General features: G+C 37.8%; 1 protein-coding gene across 11 annotated transcripts in view; it reads right to left on the reverse strand.

Moving 5' to 3' along the window:
- Positions 1-20,621, reverse strand: part of NOVA1 (NOVA alternative splicing regulator 1) — a 166,893-nt gene that overhangs the window by 39,130 nt on the left and 107,142 nt on the right. Inside the window, exon 1 of one of the 11 annotated variants that reach the window (XM_061394912.1) lies at positions 5,980-8,274. The exons of the other annotated variants lie outside the window; for them this stretch is intronic. The gene's annotated coding sequence lies outside the window, so the exon portion shown is untranslated. Of the gene's footprint in view, positions 1-5,979; positions 8,275-20,621 lie in introns of those variants that run through there. 11 annotated transcript variants of the gene reach the window in all.

Genomic DNA, 20,621 nt, shown 5'->3' on the forward strand with positions numbered 1-20,621 from the left:
GTTATATGCAGCTCAATTTGTTTATCTCTCAAAATTCCTTGAATGACTTAAATACCTGTATTTACACTTTTTCACCACTCATTCCTTTTTTCTTGACTCTGAGTTACTCCAGTCTGGCTTTTGTCCTACCATTCCACTTAAACCATTCATTACAGCCTTGCCTCGGTAAATCTAATCTTCATGTCTTTACATTGGCCCATCAACTGCATGTGACACCATTGACCACTCAGTTCTTAACACACTTCATTTGGTTTTCAGGATACCATATGGTCCTCATTTAATTCAATTCATTCATTCATTTGGCTAAAATCTATTGATTCTCCACTAAATGTTAAGGACTATACTCAATAAAGCAATGACCAAACAGATAAACCTGCTTTCATGGAGTTCTTCTCTAGTTCACACAGAAACACTATACAAAAAACAAATAATATAGAGAATATGAAATAAAATTAGTACTACAGAAAAATATTGGGGACAATACAGGATACGCAAAGACAAAAATGAAGTATAAAAAAGAGCTTGTCTGTCAGGCTCACTGCTGTATCCTCAGTGTATGGAAGAGTGTCTGGCACCCTGTGGATGCTCAAGAAGAATTTTTGTTTTAATAAATGAATAACTCCCTGAGTCTGATTTCCTTAGCTATGTATTAAAAACATACGATTGACTTTAAGACCTTTTTGTCTACTGACCTTTTGCTTTATAAAATGTCTAAAAAACCAATAAGCCTCTTTGGGTTTATAAAATGAGTCGATATATGTAAAAATTAGATATATTTTCGGAAATGATTTTAAAAACTACTAATAAGTTATAAATTACAATTATAAAACCAAAAGAATAGTTGGTTTTTAAAAAGCTTTCAGAAAGGTAATAGGAGAAACAATGAATAGTTTAATAGTTTTTTTCCTTTCCAGAATAGAAAGTAGATAAACTTTAAAAATGTAATCTACCTAAAAGAATAAAGTGAGGGAAAAAAGGAACACTTTTTTGCTGTTGTATAAAAGACAGTCTAAAACTTTTTAGATACCTGAGACCTATTTCAACAAGAATGACTCTGGTTTGGAATAACGGGCATATAATAACGATATGATCCACATATTTCTAATTGTCAACTATAACAAAAATTAGCAAACATTTTATTTGGATGTAAGAAAATGCATCAGTTTATACTCCTACTGAAAATATAACTCAGTATCTTGTGATAAGAATGCAAATACATAACCTTCAGGAAATATTAGTGCCAGTCTAAACTAAGAAATTTGAATGAATGCCAGTGAAACATCTTAAAATGAAAAATTAATACTCAAAATTTAGTAGAATATTAATAACTCTATGACAACCTGTAAACAATGTTGGCCTCAAAAAGAACTGAAACAATGAAAGTGCCAATTAACATCACTATAGGCAAAAACCGAGGGGTAAAACAAAACGTGGTCCGTAATTTTTAGAGTGTGGTAACAGCTACTTATAGCACTGAAAAACTGCCAAATCTGGGTAGCTGATATTCTGAATGGATAGGGTTTCTTTCTTTCAACATAACATTTAGCTTCTACCATTTCTAGAAATATCTCCCAATTAGTTATATATTTTCAAATACGCTTAACATTTCCATAATACCTGGGGAAAACTATATAATTCTGAACAGAAATACATGTCAAACTTGAGATTTCTTTGGGTATGTCTATTTATCCTTATACAAGTGGTGCTCTGTGACTGGTATTTGTTCCTTTAATTTTCATATTCTTTTCTTTACTATCCCTTATCCCTACATCTGATTCTAGCACACTCTTCTCTTTACTTGTACTTTGTTGCATTTAGTCCTCACTGGCTGGATGAGCTAAGCAGAGTTGTTGAAACTCCATAAACTAGCAATAGATAGATTCCTAGTAACAACCATAGGGGACAGTTGACCTCTGTGAAATCTATTCTGGCTTTTTTCCCCTTTATTTATGAATCTGACGGGTCAGTATCAATAGCCATATTTCTCTAATGCTTTCTTAATGTTTAAAATTGCAGTTCAGTTCAGTCGCTCAGTCATGTCCGACTCTCTGCGACCCCATGGACTGCAGCACACCAGGCTTCCCTGTCCATCATCAACTCCCGGAGCCTAATTAAAACTGCCAGTGGGCATTTTATCTTTAAAACAAAGAGCACCATTTTTAGTGAATAAAGCAATTTACAGCAATTGTTTATTCTTGATCTATAGTCATGGTAATCTAATTATGTGAATATCTTTGTGGCTTTAAAAAAAGCATAAACATTAGCTCCTTAGCTTTTCTTTAGTTTAACTATTAAAAGTAAAGTAGTACAGAATATCAATCAATAGCAATAATAGGCATTACAAATTTCAGGTTAGAACAAAATGTAAATTTTTTTAAAAGAGGAGAATAGTATATATATTATATAATTTATAAGACATTTAATATTTTATTAATATGATCATATATTACACAGCATACTGTATGGAAGCCCATTTAATACTCACAATTACCAAGACACATAATATTTTCTTCAACTTACAGGTAGAGAAGTGGAAACAGCTGGACCAAGGAAACAAAACTAACAAATGTAGAAAGAAGTAAGACTTTGTCAAATATCATATTTTTTCCATTACAACACATACCTTCTGAAAATGTAATGTTAGGCCAGCTATCAAATCACATCCTTTGAAGAAAGTCACATATATTTCAGCCTGATGATGGGAAAATAATTTCTACCCAGGCTTGATAATCTTTTTAAATGCACTGAGTCATATTATTAATATCACTTCGCAGGTTTATTTCAAATCTGGCATAAAATGAAAGAAAAGACTGACCCTTCTTACTGAGAACAGACAACCATAGGAGAAGTGGTTAATAATTGTGTAGCTAATAGCAAATTTTTTAGAATAAATTTTCAGATCAACAAAAGCATTTAGGAAAACTGCCATAAAAAGTAAGTTCAATTTGTAATTGCAGCTTTTATACCATTGTACAGTTTTTGCACATTTGAAAAAGCTTTCTCCTACCCTACAATTACTAAGGGAAAAATACACTATTTGAAGAAGGGGATTCTTTAGAAAAGGAAATTATAGAAATTGACATATCTCATGATATAAAGTAAAAATTGCTTCTCTTCTTCTGGTGATTAACTCTCTACACAATCATGTCTCTACTTCTAAATTGTAAAATTTGTAGGGGGCCATTATAACAGGCTTTATTCCCAAATCAATATAGTGAAGCTCAAGTTTCTGTTTACAGACCATGCTTTAACATTAAAATGTACTCAATTAAGCCAAAGGATGAAAGTATACTTTTCACAAAATCTAAAAGTACTCATATTCTTCAAAGAACTGATGATGTGAGAATGAATGACAGAGCAGACGTCCAGCTTCTCACTCAATCTCTGTCCCATGCATGCAAATTGCATACTCATTTCCATTTAGCCACTCCCACAAAGTAACATCAGGAGTTTAGGAGACTTGAAGTTTTGACGAACTGTGAGGTTTGAAAGCAGAGGTATCTAAAAATTCTAAATAACAATTGTAATTTAGCTTCAGTTTTTAACTTCTGAGGTCATGCAAAAGATCCTACCAATAGTTATGATGATGATTAGCTGGTCATTCATCTTTAGCACAGGTTTAGGCTACTTGTGGGCTCCCTGGTGGCTCAGACAGTAAGGAATATGCAAGCAATGTAGGAGACGTGGGTTTCATTCTTGGGTCGGGAAGATTCCCTGGAGAAGGGAACGGCTACCCACTCCAGTATTCCTGCCAGGAGAATTCCATGGACAGAGGAGCCTGGCAGGCTATACAGTCCATGGGGTCACAAAGAGCTGGACATGACTGAGCAACCAACACTTTCAGTTTTCACATAGGCTACTTTTTGACATGTAGCAATCCTGGGACGGAACAAGATGGCAGAGTAGAAGGACTCTGAGTTCAACTCCTCTCAAGAGCACACCAAAATTACAACTAACTGCTGAATAAGCATCAACAAAAAATCCTGGAACATATCAAAAAAGATATTCTACATTCAAAGACATAAAGAAGAAACTCAACAAGATGGTAGGAGGGGTTGCCGCACTGATAATCTAATTAAATCCAATATCCCACAGGAAGCAACCCACAAGCTGGAGAATAATTATATGGCATAACTCTCCCACATGACTGAGGTTCTGAGCCCTATGTCAGGCTTCCCAGCCTGGGTTTCTGGCAGCAGGAGTCATTGCTCCCAGAGCATTTGGGTTTGAAGGCCAGTGGAGTTCGAGTGCAGGAGCTCCACAGGACTAGGGGAAATAGACTCCACTCTTGGGAGGGCACACACAAGGTCTCATGCATTCTGGTTGTTGCTCAGTTGCTCAGTCCTGTCCGACTCTTTGTGACCCCATGGACTGCAGCATGCCAGGCATCCCTGTTCTTCACCAACTCCTGGAGCTTGCTCAAATTCATGTTCATTGAGTTGGTGATGCCATCCAACCATCTCACCCACTGTCGTCCCCGTCTTCTCCTGCCTTCAATCTTTCTCAGCATCAGGTTTTTTTTTTCCCCAATGAATCAGCTCTTTGCATCAGGTAGCCAAATATTGGAACTTCATCTTCAGCATCAGTCCTTCCAGGGAATATTCAGGACAGATTTCCTTTAAGAATGACTAGTCTGATCTCTTTGCAGTCTCAAGAGTCTTCTTCAACACCACATTTCAAAAGCATCAATTCTTCGGCGCTCAGCCTTCTTTATGATCCAACTCTCACATCCATACTTGACTTACTGGAAAAACCATAGCTTTGATTATATGGATTTTTGCTGGCAAAGTAATGTCTCTGCTTTTTAATATGCTGTCTAGGTTTGTCACAGCTTTTCTGTTATACACACTGGAAACCAAGGCAAAAGCAGTAATTTCCTTGGAGCCTGGGCCAGACCTACCTGGTGGTTGGTCTTGAGGAAGGTCTTCTAAGGAGGTGGGGGGTGGCTGTGGATCACTGTGGGGAAAAGGACACTGGTGGCAGAGGTACTGGGGAGTATTCATCAGCATGAGCTCTCCCAGAAGCCACCATTTTGGCACCAAGAACTGACTCCATCCAACAGCCGGTAGGCTCCAGTGCTGGGATGTCTCAGCCCAACCAACCAACAGGAAGGAAACACAGCACCACCCATCAGCAGACAGGCTGCCTAAAGACTTCCTGAACCCAGTCACATCGAGGCACACCCCTTGATACAGCCCTGCCCATCAGAGGGTCAAGACCCATCTCCACCCACCTATAGGCAGACACTGGCTCCTCTTATCAGGTGTGAGGCTCTAGACCAGCCTCACTCACCAGGGGACAGACACAAGAAGCAAGAAAACTTCAATCCAGCAGCTTGTGGAACCAAGTCCCCAAATGCAGATCAGAATCTACCCCGGGACCAGTTGGCCCCTTGCCCTTGAGTGATGAGGGGCGAGTGTACTGCTGGAACACGTGGGATATCCTCTACAGAGGGCAACTTCTAAATGGTTGAGAAACATAACCAACCTTCTACATACATAAAAATACAAATAGAAATGTAGACAAAATGGGGTAGCAGAAGAATATGTTTCAGACGAAGGAACAGAATTATAGCAATCTAGTTTGGTCAATATTTGTACCCTTTAACTTCCATCATGAATTATAGGAATATAAAACTGCCATGACTAAATTTTACTTAAAATGTAACTATATTTTTATAAATATATATAAAACAGCCTTTCTGATTTTGCCTCCATTCCCTATCAGTGTCAACATTTTTGACACTAATTTGTACTCTTAAATTTCTGCAGTAAGAAAAATGGCTCTTGGAATTTTTCTAGCTATTCCTTATGGATTAATAGGTATTCACTTGGAGAATTTCATGAATCACACTTGGAAGATGGGGACCCGGCTTGCAGCAAACATGTGATATCAAATCAAGCTCAAAGACTCAAAGTGTGACCAGTGGTGGCATGTATAGCTAATCAAAGTCACTTAAAACTCAGGAGCAAAACATACCTCTGGACACATAGTAGCACGGTAACCAAATCTGAAGAGTGCTACTGTCAAACAGTTGGGAACAAAAAGATGAACTTATCTGAAGATAGCCCTACTCCTGCTGAGAGGGTAACAAGGCAGGAAGGCCAGGGGTCTCCAAAGGGAGGAAATAGGCTGCAAGTGTCTCTTAAAATTCTGTGTTGCCATGACGACACCTGGTTCCTTCTGAATTTAAACTTTCCTCAAACCCTGAGCTAACAATTGCATTTTTCTTATGTAAATGTTTTTCTTAAGCTATGTTAATGAAACTATGTATTTGTTTTGGAATTTGCCCTTCTTCAAAATGTTCCACCTAAGACTAACTTTTCTCCTTTTCTCAAACCTTGGGCTGATAATAGCTCAACAAACCAGTATTCATATCAATTGTTTTATGGCTGGGAGATGACACACCTCCTGCCATCATATCTTAAAATTACGTACTGTGGGAGAGGGGCCTGGTGAAACTCCTTCAGCCTTGAGGTGTCTCTCTTGTTTGATTAATAGCTTTCTAACAGACATAAAACAGCTTGCTGAAACTAGCAAGGGGGGGAATTTTCTAATCCCCTTCCGATGTCTATGTCAGAAGCTTTCTCTGTCCCCTTTCTTATTTTATAAAACTGCTACACAAAAACTCTTGAGTGATCAAGCCAGGTCCCTGGTCCCAAAGTTAAAGCTTCTTCAGAGATCAAGAATCTAACACCGTTCACCGTAAGCTATCATTACCAGATAATATGAGCTATCACTTTCAGAGCCAATATAGATTAATTCATTAGCCAATTTTAAGCATTGACTTGACTCTGTATTTTTTTCATGAACCCATAAATCCAATATGAAAGCAAAGCCCATATCTGCATAGATTTTAAGAGAGAATGAATTATTCAAGTCAATGAATGATAACAATTGTCATACTATGGATCACATGCATTATGTCAAACAAACACAGAGGAAGCATGAAGCATTGTGACCCATGAAGTTTCTGGGGAAGGAATACACCATAAAATTAATTATGGCAGTTTCATATATGCTGAGGTAATATAAAATGACAAAATATTTTAAAATTGTAAATTATACATAAAATTTGCCATTCAAATCATTTTTAATCACACAATTCAGTAGGATTAATTATATTCACAAAGTTGTGCAAATGTTATCATTATCTATTTCCAAAATTATTTTATCACCCCAATCAGAGTGCCGAAGAATCGATGCTTTTGAACTGTGGTGTTGGAGAAGACTCTTGAGAGTCCCTTGGACTGCAAGGAGATCCAACCAGTCCATTCTGAAAGAGATCAGACCTGGGATTTCTTTGGAAGGAATGATGCTAAAGCTGAAAGTCCAGTACTTTGGCCACCTCATGTGAAGAGTTGACTCACTGGAAAAGACTCTGATGCTGGGAGGGATTGGGGGCAGGAGGAGAAGGGGATGACAGGATGAGATGGCTGGATAGCATCACTGACTCGATGGACGTGAGTCTGAGTGAACTCCGGGAGTTGGTGATGGACAGGGAGGCCTGGCGTGCTGTGATTCATGGGGTCGCAAAGAGTTGGACATGACTGAGCGACTGAACTGAACTGATTTATCTATTTATGGACACTTGTGTTGTTTCTAACTTTTGGATAATATGAACAATGCCACAAACATTAGCATACCAAGTATCTCCTTAGGTCCATCTTTTCAGTTCTTTTGGGCATATATATAGGAATAGAGTAAATAGAAGAGAAGCGAAAAGGAAAAGTAGAAAAGGAAAGATATAAGCATCTGAATGCAGAGTTCCAAAGAATAGCAAGGAAAGATAAGAAAGCCTTCCTCAGAGACCAATGCAAAGAAATAGAGGAAAACAACAGAATGGGAAAGACTAGAGATCTCAAGAAAATTAGAGATACCAAGGGAACATTTCATGCAAAGATGGGCTCAATAAAGGACAGAAATGGTATGGATGTAATAGAAGCAGAAGATATTAAGAAGAGGTGGCATGAATACACAAAAGAACTGTACAAAAAAGATCTTCAAGAAGATAACCATGATGTTGTGATCACGCACACTCAGCTAGAGCCAGAGATCTTGGAATGTGAAGTTAAGTGGGCCTTAGGAAGAATCACTACGAACAAAGCTAGTGGAGGTGATGGAATTCCAGTTAGGCTATTTCAAATCCTAAAAGATGATGCTGTGAAAGTGCTGCACTCAATATGCCAGCACATTTGGAAAACTCAGCAGTGGCCACAGGACTGGAAAAGGTCAGTTTTCATTCCAATCCCAAAGAAAGGCAATGCCAAAGAATTCTCAAACTATTGCACAGCTGCACTCATCGCACACCATAGTAAAGTAATATGTGAACCGTGAACTTCCAGATGTTCAAGCTGGTTTTAGAGAAGGCAGAGGAACCAGAGATCAAATTGCTAACATCTGCTGGATCACTGAAAAAGCAAGAGAGTTCCAGAAAAACATCTATTTCTGCTTTATTGACTATGCCAAAGCCTCTGTGTGGATCACAATAAACTGTGGAAAATTCTGAGAGATGGGAATACTAGACCACCTGACTTGCCTCTTGAGAAACCTGTATGCAGGTCAGGAAGCAACAGTTAGAACTGGACATGGAACAACAGACTGATTCCAAATAGGGAAAGGAGTACGTCAAGGATGTATATTGTCACTCTGCTTACTTAACTTATATACAGAGTATATCATGAGGAACGCTGGGCTGGAGGAAGCAAAAGCTGGAATCAAGATTGCCGGGAGAAATATCAATAACCTCAGATATGCAGATGACACCACCCTTACGGCAGAAAGTAAAGAAGAACTAAAGAGCCTCTTGATGAAAGTGAAAGAGCAGAGTGAAAATGCTGGTTCAAAGCTCAACATTCAGAAAATGAAGATCATGGCATCTGGTCCCATCACTTCATGGGAAATAGATGGGGAAACAGTGTCTGACTTTATTTTTCTGGGCTCCAAAATCACTGCAGATGGTGACTGCAGTCATGAAATTAAAAGATGCTTACTCCTTGAAAGGAAAGTTATGACCAACCTAGACAGCATATTCAAAAGCAGAGGCATTACTTTGCCAATAAAGGTCCATCTCGTCAAGGCTATGGTTTTTCCAGTGGTCATGTATGGATGTGAGTTGGACTATAAAGTAAGCTGAGCGCCGAAGAACTGATGCTTTTGAACTGTGGTGTTGGAGAAGTCTCTTGAGAGTCCCTTGGACTGCAAGGAGTTCCAAGCAGTCCATCCTAAAGGAGATCAGTCCTGGGTGTTCATTGGAAGGACTGACGGTAAAGCTGAAACTCCAATATTTTGGCCGCCCGATGTGAAGAGCTGACTCATTTGGAATGACCCTGATGCTGGGAAAGATTGAGGTCGGGAGGTGAAGGGGATGACAGAGGATGAGATGGTTGGATGGCATCACTGACTCAATGGACATGGGATTGGGTGGACTCCGGGAGTTGGTGATGGACAGGGAGGCCTGGCGTGCTGTGGTTCATGGGTCGCAAAGAGTTGGACACAACTGAGCGACTGAACTGAACTGATAGGAATAGAGTTATTGGGTCATATGGGAATTCTATAGGTAGTTTTTTGAGGAGTAGCTCAATTGTTTTCCACAGTGGAGCTATTGTACCATTTTGCATTCCCACCATCAATTTATGAGAGTTTTAATTTCTCTACTTCTTCAATAACACTAGTTATTATTAATAGTCATTCTAATGACTGTGAGGTGTTATCTCATTGTAGTTTTGATTTGCTTTTCTCTGAAGACTAATAACATTGGTTATCTTTTCACTGATTATTGGCCATTGGTATATTTTCTTTAGTGAAATGTCTATCATAGTCTTTTCCCATTATTTCCTTTGGTTGTCTGTCTTTTTGTTATTGAGTTTTAGAAGTTCTTTATAAATTCCAGATATTAAAACTTTATCATAAATATGATTTGAAAGTACCCTCAGATATATGGGTTTATTTTAGACTTTCACTCATACTCCATAAGTCTATACATCTATCTTTATGTAAGTACCACATTGCTTTGATTACTGTAGCTTTGTATTGTAGTAATTTTTGAAATCAAGAAGTGTAAATCCTGAGATTTGTTCTCTTTCAAGAGTGCTTTAACTATTCAGGGCCTCTCCTTTTGTATGGGGCTCCCTGGTAGCTTGCACAGTAAAGCGTCTGCCTACAATGCGGGAGACCTGGGTTCGATCCCTGGGTCAGGAAGATCCCCTGGAGAAGAAAATGGTAACCCACTCCAGTATTCATGCCTCGAAAATCCCATGGACTGAGAAGCCTGGTGGGCTACAGTCCATAGGTCGCATTTAAGGACTAAGTTTTCCATTTCTGTATAAAAGGTTGTTGGAATTTTAACAGGGATTTAACTGCATCTGTACATTGCTCTTGGAGAAGGCAATGGCACCCCACTCCAGTACTCTTGCCTGGAAAATCCAGTGGATGGAGGAGCCTCATGGGCTGCAGTCCACGGGGTCACTAAGAGTCGGACACGACTGAGCGACTTCACTTTCACTTTTCACTTTCATGCATTGGAGAAGGAAATGGCAATCCACTCCAGTGTTCTTGCCTGGAGAATCCCAGGGACGGGGGAGCCTGGTGGGCTGCCGTCTTTGGGGTCGCACAGAGTTGGACACGACTGAAGCGACTTAGCAGCAGCAGCAGCAGCAGCAGCAGCAATATATTGCTCTGGATAGTTATGGCATCTTAACAATACTAAGTCTTTTTACCCATGAACATGGGATGCTTTTACATTTATACACATCTTCTTTAGTCTATAAGGAGACAAAATTTACTACTAGGTATTTTTTTAGATGCTATTGCAAATGAAATTGCTTTCTTAACTTCATTTTGGGATTCTTCATTGCTGGCAGATGGAAGTACACTGTTTTTTGTATCTTGTACCCTACAACATTTCTAAATTTTTTTTTATTAGTTCCAGTAGTTTTCTTATAAATTATTAAAGGTTTTCTACATATGGGATTATGTCATCTACAAATAGAGACAATTTGACCTCTCCTTTTCCAATCTGGATACCCTTTAAAAATTTTCTCTATTCAGTTATTCTCTCTAGAACTACTAGCACACTGTTGAACACCAGTGGAGAAAGCAGGTATTCTTTGTCTTGTTCTTGCTCTTACTATGAATCAAGGCAAATATTCAATCCCAAAGAAAGGCAATGCCAAAGAATGCTCCAACTACCGTCCAACTACACACATCTCACACGCTAGCAAAGAAATGCTTAAAATTCTCCAAGCCAGGTTTCAACAGTACATGAACCATGAAATTCCAGATGTTCAAGCTGGATTTAGAAAAGGCAGAGGGACAAGAGATCAATTTGACAACATCCACTGGATCATTGAAAAAGCAAGAGAATTCCAGAAAAATATCTATTTCTGCTGTATTGTCTATGCCAAAGCCTTTGCCTGTGTGGACCACAACAAACTGTGGAAAATTCCTAAAGAGATGGGAATACCAGACAACTTGACCTGCCTCTTGAGAAACTGTATGCAGGTCAGAAAGCAACAGTTAGAACTGGACATGGAACAACAGACTGGTTCCAAATAGGAAAAGGAGGACATCAAGGCTGTATATTGTCACCTGCTTATTTAACTTATATGCAGAGAACATCATGAGAAACACTGGTCTGGAGGAAGCACACACTGGAATCAAGATTGCTGGGAGAAACATCAATAACCTCAGATATGCAGACAATACCACCCTTATGGCAGAAAATGAAGAAGAAATAAAGAGCCTCTTGATGAAAGTGAACAAGAGTGAAAAAGTTGGCTTAAAACTCAACATTCAGAAAACTAATATCATGGCATCTGGTCCCATCACTTCATGGCAAACAGATGGGGAAACAGTGGAAACAGTGCCAGACTTTATTTTTTTGGGCTCCAAAATCACTGCAGATCATGACTGCAGTCATGAAATGAAAACATGCCTGCTTCTTGGAAGAAAAGTTATGACCAACCTAGACAGCATATTAAAAAGCAGAGACATTACGCTGCCAACAAAGGTCTGTCTAGTCAAAGCTATGGTTTTTCAAATAGTCATGTATGGATGTGACAGTTGGACTATAAAGAAAGCTGAGTGGGGAAGAATTATTGCTTTTGAACTTTGGTGTTGGAGAAGACTCTTGAGAGTCCCTTGGACTGCAAGGAGATCAAAGCAGTCCATCCTAAAGGAAATCAGTCCTGAATATTCATCGGAAGGATTGATGGTAAAACTGAAACTTTAATACTTTGGCCACCTGATACAAGGAACTGACTCACTGGAAAAGATCCTGATTCTGGGAAAGACTGAAGGCAGGAGGAGAAGGGGACAACAGAGAATGAGATGGTTGGATGGCATCACTGACTCAATGGACATGAGTTTAAGTAAACTCTGATAGTTGGCGATGGACAGGGAGGCCTGGCGTGTTGCAGTCCATGGTGTCGCCAAGAGTCAGACACAACTGAGCGACTGAAATGAACCGAACTGATCTTACTCAGTGGAAAGCTTTCAAGTTTTTCATTACTGAGTATGATATTAGATGTTGTTTCCATAAATGCCCTTTATCACACTGGAAAAAATGGCAATATTTGATCAGGAAAGAATATACAAAGCACAAATATGTCTACACTCTTCCTGCACATTATAGTCTTCCTTCCTATGACCATGATACTGAGAACAAGCAACAATATATCTTAAACAAATAGCTTCAGCATGCCACAATATACTTAGACAGAAATGTAACTTTGAGGATAAAGGTGAAGCTCAGAAGTTCTTCAAAGTTCTCCAGCTCACTTGTCAAAGATTATTTTTGTATTCTCTGATGTGAACAGAGTATTATCACTTTGTTTTTTTCCAATATCAAGTATCAGAAAATTATAAATAATATCAGAATATATTAGAGTTAAAGGGGCTAAAGGTGATATATGAAAATAGATAATATATATAACACCATTTCGATGCAGCTTAAAGCTGGTAGCTACTGTTCAGATGAGTTTCTGTGATATCACAAACTAAATTTAATTGATTTAACCTGTTATAATCAGGTTTAAAAACATGTAAGAAAATGGCAAAACTGTTTCTATATTACATTTTTATAATTCTTATTTCATATAACTGCTCTTACTTTTTCTACTGTTCTGAATTATTAAAATATTATGGATAATTTCTGTCAAATGGAAGCACCCCAGACTAGATGTTGCCTGTAAGATGGTAATTGTCAGATATATTCATGTCCTCTCATAGTAATACATAACTTTCCATTGGTTTAAACCTCCTGACTCTCTGGCTAGTCCTCTTGACTTATAATCCACTTGAAGACAGATTCTTGGACTGTTGGCCACCCACTGACCTCTGATCCATGTGAAGACATATGATTGGCTCTCTGACATCCTCTGGCCTCCTTTCCTTTAGAGAGAATCTCTGAGTCTTTGGTTTCCTGTCCACTCTCTGGCCTCCTGCCCATACTCATTAACCTACCAATGGCAGTAAGTCCTTGAGTATCCTTCTTAGTTCATTTGAGTCAACTGTTCCCCTAACCAGTGGCTATCACATCTCAGTATCTCACTTCCTCTGCTCCTCCTCCATCAAAGACCACTGCATAATTTTTAGGAATAGAAAAGAAACATCAGTGGTATCACACCTTTAAAACAGTACGCTGTACCATAACTTTAAATGTTCATCATCCTAAAAGAGACTACCACTCCTCATATCCCTGTGTATCTACGTTGCCAGCAGAAGTCTAAACCTCTCCTGTCACCATAACCAGATCTCTATGCTTACTGTCTTCTCTCTATCTCTGAATATGACCCGATTCCCCATCCCCTGTCCTTTTAGACCTCTTCAGTGTGCCCTCTGTTCCCTCAGTTTCAACAGAGGCTCCATATCCAAAACGCCTTTTCTGAATGTTTCTTTTAGTCTCATCCGCTGATAAAATCTTGCTGTTCCCTACCTCTTTATGTCCCATGGAGCCCTCTCAACTGGGGCAGTTTTTTTTTTCTCTCAAATCTCAGGTTACTTGGGCGACAAACAGTTTAGATATTTTCCTTGTTCCATTTTGCCACTCCCTCGCTTCCTTTACCATCATTTTCTTTCAAAGTTTTTAGGAACAAAGGCTGAACAGGAGTACAGACATAGAGGTAGACAGTGAGTCAGATGGCAAAGTTTTCAGTCAATATGAATGATAAGGATGTTGGTAAACTTCCAGCAATCAAAAAAATCGCAAGCGGTATACTATCATGGCCTTTTCCCTTTCCTCTCCACACAGCAGCCTCAGTTGATCATTTCCTCCTTATGGAAACACTTTCTTCCTTTGGCTTTCTTGTTGCTATTCTCTTCCTTGGATAAGGAATCTGGTCCATGGTTGTAAACACCATAATAACATAATTCACTCTCGTTCCACTGACACCTCCTACTCCAAGTTACCATTATCTCTAAGCAGGACCATTACAATAGCCTGCTTCACCTCTTGTGCCTCTGTAATCCATTCCTTTGATTTCTTAAACACACCAATCACATATAATTTACCTGTTTAAAAACAATGTACTGTATTCTCATTTTAGAGTTAAATCCTTTACACTGGCTTTCAAAACCCATCACATTCTGGCCTCTGCTTAGTTCTCTGTCCTCATCTCATATTACTCTCCCTTTCTTTTTCTTCACTCTAGGGAGATGGGTCTTTTTTAGTTCTTGGAAAATGCCAAGCTTGTTCTTACTTAGGCCTTTTTTTCCTACTGATGTCTATACTAGGAACACTTTTCCTCTGGCTTTTCTCAAAGCAGCCCCTTTTTCATTTATGAAGCCCTTGGTTCAGTGATACAGCATCAGAAAAGTATTCCTTAACAACTGAGAAATAAATAGCTTGCTCTCAATTACTATGTGTCATTTTATGTTCCTCTACTTTCTCCATGATTCAATCACTTTCTGAAATAAAAGTTCGTTGTAACTTGTTTACTTCATTGTTTATCTTCCCCACTGGAACAAAGAGTCCAAGAGGGCAGAAACTTTTGACTGTTTTGTTCACAGCTGTATCCCCAGCCCAGTAGTCACAAATTTCAATAAAAATTATTAAAGAATTAAAACTATGGCATTGGATGAGAAACATTACAATAAGATTAATCCACATCAACTACACTAAAATTTATTTTAAACAACAAAAGAAGAGGAAAAATATATACCAAGGGAAGTATAAAACAGGACTATCAATGACATCAGGTAAACCAGGGACCATTATTACACTATTTTGCTTTAATCAGGATCATTATTACATGTTTCCTAAAGAAATCTACTAATGAATATATACACCATACATTTCTATTTCAAAAGATTATCTTCCTTCTACTAATCCTTTTAGAAACACCCAGGAAAGGAAGCTCAGCTTAATACCCTCCTGTCCAATTATCTACTAGATATTCCTTTGAAGGTACACCCATAGAATAATTTTACAAAGGTTTTACTGGGGAAAAAAAGCAAACAATTCCCCACTTTAGAGTAAGGAGTACAGATGAAACTTCATAATTAAACTTTATCACTGTAATGATAAAATAGAAAATCCTGAACACAAATAAGAATTTCTTACCAAAAAAATAAATAAAAGACTTTCTTACAATACAGCTGCCTATCAAAGCCTGACATTTTAGCTTTGGCATCTACTAAATGCCAGTAACTACACACTCTTAAGGGAAAAAATGCCTTTATCAATTAAGTTATTTGACCAAATTCTGTTATATTACATTAGATCAAAATTTTAATATATTGATCATAACCATGTCTATGTAAAAATTATAAACTATGTAACTTTAGATAGACTTTACCTCTATTTAATTGATGAAAAAGAAACTGCTATTACAGAATATATATGAGACCATGAAACATTATTTATTTACTCAACAAGTTTTTAATAGGCCCAAAGGCACCGTGATTTGATAAACTTCTATTCTCAACTAAGATATTCTGAAAACAAAACAATTGGCACTTATTACTGTAATAGCAAAATAATTTTAAATAGAGTAAAACTATCCCTAGCCTTTTCCCACTGTCAAGTCAAGACTTCAGACATTTTCATATATTGTAAGAGGGTATAGTATATTATGTAACAGGCTGAAATATCACAGAAACATAAATGAACAAAGCACAAATTTGATATTAAGAGTAAGTTAGTCAGAAAACTTTACAAAGAATTTTATTTGTGAATAAGACCTTTAAAAGACCCCTGGAAGACTGACCTTGGGAATATTATAAAATAATTTGTTAATTTATTTAAAAGGATTAAATACTTTGGGAATTTAACCTCCAGTTTTCTCATTAATAATTTGAGCATATTTAAAATTAGAGCCCAACAATCTAAAACTATACATAAAGCAATCTGAATGTGTAAAACACAGCAAATTGATTTTTCTTCCCTAATTTCTAATAATGAAGGGGAGAAAACTTCTATTGACAGAAAACTTTTCAGCTATAGACTACTATGTATTTGTAACTCTAAAATGGAAAATAAAGTAATACAGAAATTCCATGGATAGGATTAGTATGGAGCCTATTAAAAAGTTTACAAGGGCTTTGACTACTTTTAGTCTGGAGAAGACATACATGGACTTTAAGTATTTCTGTGTTCCTAAGATACCATGATAGCCAAAGATGTATACACAACTAATCTATTTCAAGCTTGCTGAAAATATACTCTTTTTTGGAAATCCAGGTAGGGCTTCCTTTCTATAATATATTACATGGCTACGGTGTGGACAAACCACCTCAATATATGTTACTTACAGTGTTACAAAGAGCAGAATATCATCTTCCTAGCCGCAGTAAACTCCAACATGGTCTCAAAGTTCAGACCTATAATCCCCAAAGCCATTGCATTTGGTAATACTACAGTGCTATGGTAATACTATGTAATTACTTACCACATAATTATCAATGTCTGCTTGACTATTTCCCCTAGTAATTCCATCTATTTTCATGTAGGTCCATCTTTGTTTTTAACTATTTTCTTAGCTGCTCTAACTGAACTCATCTTTCCACCTTACTAACTCCTATTTATCTTTCAAATCTCTGGCCAGGCGTCAGTTTCCCAGAGTTTTATCTGGTTTCCATAGCTCTTCCTATGTGTACCCACAGCACCCTGTACTTCCTGGGAATAGCAATTATCAGGGATTATTCAGTTCAGTTCAGTTCAGTTCAGTTCAGTCTCTCAGTCGTGTCCAACTCTTTGCGACCCCATGAATCGCAGCACGCCAGGCCTCCCTGTCCATCACCAACTCCCGGAGTTCACTCAGACTCATGTCCATCGAGTCAGTGATGCCATCCAGCCGTCTCATCCTCTGTCGTCCCCTTCTCCTCCTGCCTCCAATCCCTCCCAGCATCAAAGTCTTTTCCAATGAGTCAACTCTTCGCATGAGGTAGCCAAAGTACTGGAGTTTCAGCTTTAGCATCATTCCTTCCAAAGAAATCCCAGGGCTGATCTCCTTCAGAATGGACTGGTTGGATCTCCTTGCAGTCCAAGGGACTCTCAAGAGTCTTCTCCAACACCACAGTTCAAAAGCATCAATTCTTCAGCGCTCAGCCTTCTTCACAGTCAACTCTCACATCCATACATGACCACTGGAAAAACCATAGCCTTGACTAGACAGACCTTTGTTGGCAAAGTAATGTCTCTGCTTTTCAATATGCTATCTAGATTGGCCATAACTTTTCTTCCGAGGAGTAAACGTCTTTTAATTTCATGGCTGCAGTCACCATCTGCAGTGATTTTGGAGCCCAAAAAAATAAAGTCTGACACACTGTTTCCACTGTTTCCCCATCTATTTCCCATGAAGTGATGGGACCAGATACCATGATCTGCATTTTCTGAATGTTAGTTGTCCATTTACTAGCCTATCCAGTCCTCAAGAATATGAGCTCTTTGTTCATATTTACACTGTTCATCCTTAAACTCATAGCATCCTGACATATATGTGTGCCAAATACTTAATAAATATTCATGAACAACCAACATAAATTAATAACTACATATACGGATGGCAAATATTAGCTCAATAAAGCTTTAGAGAATGGGTTACACTACATCTTGAGTTTTAAATCATAAGAAGCAAGTATGCATCAGCAGATGTGGAGTAAGAAAGAGACATTCCAGGAAGAGAAAACTACATGTATAAAAGTAAGGAAGCTTGAGAAAACAAGGTCTGTCAGAATCATGATGCTGCATGTAAACAGATCAACATTGTTGGGAAAAAACTTCAAGGCAAACATGGAGAGAAATGATGAAAAAATAGGAAGAACCCAAATAATACAAAGTATAATAAGAAAATAGATATTATTATTATGAGTTAAATAATACGACCATATTGGTAGTAATTTTGAAGTTGCAACATCAAGAAAATTTAGGAATTGAGAGAATATTTTTAAAAAGAAAAACCATGATTGTTATACAATCACCCTGTTTTAAGATAAGCTGAAGAAAAAGATGTGAAAATTTTTTTTAAGTATTAAAACCCCCAAATGCTAGTCTAGCACTTCTCTAAGTATGTTTTATGTAACACTTGCCCTACAATATGCTTCACACACACACACAAAAAAGGAATCTCTGGTCAAATACTTATGAGGGGAAATACTGCACATAATATCTTCCTTTCTAAATGATTCACAATGTGTACTGGCATAGTGAAAATATAACGTCCTATAATAAAGAAACATCATTTAACATTTTATATAAATAAATTTATAAAAAAAAAATACCCTGGTGGCTCAGCAGTAAAGAAGTTGCCTTCAGTGCAGAAGCCACAGGTTTGATCCCTGGGTCGGGAAGAGTCCCTGGAGAAAATGGCAACCCACTCTAGTATTCTTGCCTGGAGAATTCCATGGAGAGAGGAGCCTGGCGGGTTACAGTCCATGGGGTCACAAAGAGTCAGACATGACTGAAGCGACTTAGCACATAGCACATCAGTTCAGTTCAGTTCAGTTCAGTCACTCAGTCGTGTCCAACTCTTTGCAACCCCATGAATCGCAGCACGCCAGGCCTCCCTGTCCATCATCAACTCCAGAAGTTCACCCAAACTCATGTGCATCGACTCAGTGATGCCATCCAGCCATCCCATCCTCTGTTGTCCCCTTTTCCTCCTGCCCCCAATCCCTCCCAGCATCAGGCTCTTTTCCAATGAGTCAGCTCTTCGCATGAGGTGGCCAAAGTATTGGAGTTTCAGCCTCAGCATCAGTCCTTCCAATGAATATTCAGGACTGATCTCCTTTAGGATGGACTGGTTGGATCTCCTTGCAGTCCAAGGGACTCTCAAGAGTCTTCTCCAACACCACACTTCAAAAGCATCAGTTCTTCGGTACTCAGCTTTCTTCACAGTCCAACTCTCACATCCATACATGACCAATGGAAAAACCATAGCCTTGACTAGATGGACCTTTGTTGGCAAAGTAATGTCTCTAAATTTAATTACTCATGATGCTTTTGCATGTAAAACCTATCAGTATCCTGCCCAAGCAAAACATCCTCTCCAAAACTAAAATGCCACAAATCAAATTCATATTTAAATTACTTACCTTACCATTCTAAAAAGGTAGTAAATTCACTGTTATTTGCAGAACATAAAGCCAAGATATAATACCTTAAGGTCGAAAACAATCTCTATTACCACTGCCTTGAGACTAAGATAGTATCATTCTTACTTTGCTAGTATATTTTTGGTCAGAGAAAATAAAGAGGCTGTATAATGATATACAGTTGTACATAGTGCTAAGGATGGGGTGCTAGATGTGGATTTAAATGTGTATGAATGGATATACAAATTCCAAATGTAAATACATGTAGGCATACAACACTCAACATTAAAGGTTGATGCGTGTCAACTATTATGATTGTCTTTTTAAAGATCAATTCACTGGAAGTATGCTTAACTAAAAACAACCAACAGATGTGATTTGAATTTAGACATAATTCTTTAGTACAATTAAAGAACGGCTAGATTATTCTAGTTTCTTATTATTTACAACACAGCTGGGAAGTTAAGAAGTCAACTTTTAATTGTTATTTTACTAAGAAAAAGATACAGGTATTACTGGCAAAGAATCAAGGTACTACCCTTTTTGCACTGAGAGCTTTTCATTCTCAGCATCAGCAAACTTCCGGCAGAACTGAAATTATATTTGATTGTAAAGTTTAATATAATTATTTGATCAGAATAAAATATTCATTAAGATTATTAAGCTATTAAAATAATCAAACCTTTATTGAAGTGCCCACTTACTACAAAATCAAAGTATTCAATCACTCTTTTCTCATGTTTCTGGTTCATGAAAATGAAAATAAAGGACTTCTTATAGCTTATACATTTGTATTATTGTTACAAGAGAAGTAGTTTCAGCAAGGACTGAAAAATATGTGAAAATATTTCAGATTAAAACACAATGAGAAGTTCAGAATAATTACATTAGCAGCTCAGAGACACAGAAACAACTAAATTTCTACAACTGCTAATATGATGAAAATGGTTTGTTTTTACCCTTGTTCAGCTTTAACAGAAACCAACTAGTTCCTTTTCCTTTTTTTCTCTTTCTTCACTTTGCACCTGCTTTACAGAGCCTGATGTTGGACTGAATTTTAATCGCTTTGCTAGTCATGGATATTACAT

This window comes from Bos javanicus, chromosome 21 (assembly GCF_032452875.1).
Source record: "Bos javanicus breed banteng chromosome 21, ARS-OSU_banteng_1.0, whole genome shotgun sequence".
Taxonomy (NCBI): domain Eukaryota; kingdom Metazoa; phylum Chordata; class Mammalia; order Artiodactyla; family Bovidae; genus Bos; species Bos javanicus.